The 2,581-nt window shown below is 32.9% G+C and overlaps 1 long non-coding RNA gene across 1 annotated transcript; it reads right to left on the reverse strand.

Annotated features, from left to right (window-relative positions):
* Positions 1-335: 335 nt before the first annotated feature.
* Positions 336-762, reverse strand: LOC102582341 (uncharacterized). The gene is made up of 3 exons (XR_368299.2): positions 717-762; positions 505-633; positions 336-418 (listed from the first exon to the last, which is right to left on the reverse strand). It is a non-coding gene; the product is annotated as an uncharacterized lncRNA (long non-coding RNA).
* Between the last annotated feature and the right edge of the window lie 1,819 nt (positions 763-2,581).

Raw genomic sequence — 2,581 nt, forward strand, 5'->3', positions numbered from 1 at the left:
AAATCAACAATACTATGGAATTACTGGAAATATAAGTCGTTTATTGATGCAATTCCAAACACTAATATTACACTGAAAGAAAACAACTTTCATGAAAGAACTTAGATCGTCATAAATATGCAACAGATACATGAATTAGTCACTTATGAGCAAATCTCAGAAGAAATTTAAAAAGTTCATAGGGTTTAGACATCATGACCATATGGTCAGCGCCTTGGATCTCTTTCACTTCATCAGGTGGATTTCTTTCAATCATCAATTGTTGAAATTCTTTTTTTAGAAGTTTATCTTCTGGAGTAACAACAAGCGCTCGCCTAATTGATCCATATCTTTTCCTCGAAAGAATTATCTCGTTAGAAACATCCTCCACACTGTAAAAAAATATTTCCCTTACTAGTGTAGTGGCCAACGCCAAATCCTAACACCAAGAAAGAAAAATAAACCAATTTTACATCAGTTTCAAGTTGCAATCAAGTACTTGAATAAATATGTAATTTGTATTACCTCAATTGGGCTCTGTTGGTAAACATTACTTGCTAAGTACTTCGGACCTAAAATGAAGGTTGGAGGATTCGAAGTCCCATTATGGTATATAACACGATTATCAAGTTTCGATACTACTGCATTGCATAACTATAACGAAGTATATTTAGATACCACTGCATTACATAACATATTATCTCATGGCTAAATATCGAAATATGGAAATTTGGTACCTCAATGTAGACAGTGCTTGCATTGATATTTGGACCAGGCTAATTAGACCAGCTACAAATACAGCACCTGAAATTTTTTCTGGAAAAAGTTCCATGGCTTTTGAAATGGCTATAAAGAAAATGAAGATTGAATGTGTGGATCTTAGGTTATAATCAAGAATTTCACGATACCTATAATTTGTAATCAGTTTATTTTAACAACTTTTTTACAACACTATTTTGACTACTTTTGATCACAATATATTGCCTACATTAAAATGTTAACATGTCTGGAAGTCCAAACTTTAAATTTTCCAAAGGCGTAATACATAAATATGCCGGTTAATTTGATATCATCTAACAACTATAACGTCTAATTTGGGTGTGCACAAGTAGACACTTAAATGTGTATGAAGTTGAACAAGTGGAGACACGCATCCTACATGGCATAATACATGTAGAATGTCACGTAGGATGCAAATTGCCACATAGGATGCTAAGTAGTACGTGTATGTCTACACAAATTAGAAAATCAAGACGAATATCTTCAGAATTCTTTTGTGTCACCATAGTCTAATAATTGTAATGTACCAGATTTTGAAGCTTTATCTGATTGTACATAACTACAAACAAGAACACCTTCAGTTCAACTCAACAGTAATCATCAATTAGTTAAGATTGCAAATTAGTTGAAAAGTTTGATTGCATTTCAGATGAAACATTATTTTCCAAATCGCAATTATCTCATCAGCAATTTTGGGATGAGAAACTAAAGCTTAGTTGCTTAAACTAAAACTAAAACTAAAGTTGGGTGGTTTAAAATGTTGTCATTCTGTGCATACACTATACCATACATCTGAAATTATCCACGAAATTGTTGTATTCAAAGAGTTCTAACGTAGTTCTTGATTTTAGTTCAATTCTTGAACAACGGAGGTTGTGACTTGTGAATTCTTTTGTGTTGTTGATCTTTGGTAAAAGTTATTTTTCCCAAAAGGATTGTTGGAATTCCTCATGTATTCATGTGAACTTCTTGAATATCCTAATTTTTTTATTCATCCACTTTATAATTAATAGGAGTATTCCTGTGAACTTGAATATATTAAGTTTTTTATTCATCCACTTCATAATTAATAGGGGTAAAATGATAAACTTACTGTATCAATTATTGTTTTCTTAATAGGTGTGTCAATTCAAAAGTGGACAAGTAATTAGGGACAGAGGGAGTATGATGTAAATTCAGATGTTCTCTCTCACACTCATGGCTAGGCGGGTTGCAATTTTTTTCATCAACAATTGGTGAGTCCTCCTCATTCGGAGACTTCATAAAGTAGTAAGTAGTTAGTGATGGAAAATTATATGCACAGCGAAAGCATACTAGAATCTTATGGCTTACATGAATAATAGATAATCAATACCGTTTATGCTAGAACACATAATCATGCTAGAACACATAAACTTGTTGAATTTAATTCGATAAATACCTCTTGAAGCGTGAGCAGATACCTTCAAACGAATCCCCAAGTTAGACGGACCTTCAAGCGAATCCACAAGATAGACAACAACTATGGTCTTCTACAGTGATCCCAAGTTCACATCTGAACTCTCTCAATACTTGGGTGGGCAAGTATGAATAGAAAACTAATCAATCTAGGGCTAGAAGAATCCCTAATTATAGACATTTTTTCACAGCCCAAAGAGGAGAACCAAACACACGTTATTTTTCTTCAACCGAAAAATACACGTAAGAAAACTAGCGTCTCTCCCTTTTTCCCTTTAGAATTAGGATTCTAAGTTCTAGTTAAATATGGGCATTGGAGGGACCACATAATTAATTACTGAGGCTTCCTATTATGGAAATAATTTCAAATAATTAATTTGAATTA

This window comes from Solanum tuberosum, unplaced genomic scaffold (assembly GCF_000226075.1).
Source record: "Solanum tuberosum cultivar DM 1-3 516 R44 unplaced genomic scaffold, SolTub_3.0 scf00307, whole genome shotgun sequence".
NCBI lineage: Eukaryota > Viridiplantae > Streptophyta > Magnoliopsida > Solanales > Solanaceae > Solanum > Solanum tuberosum.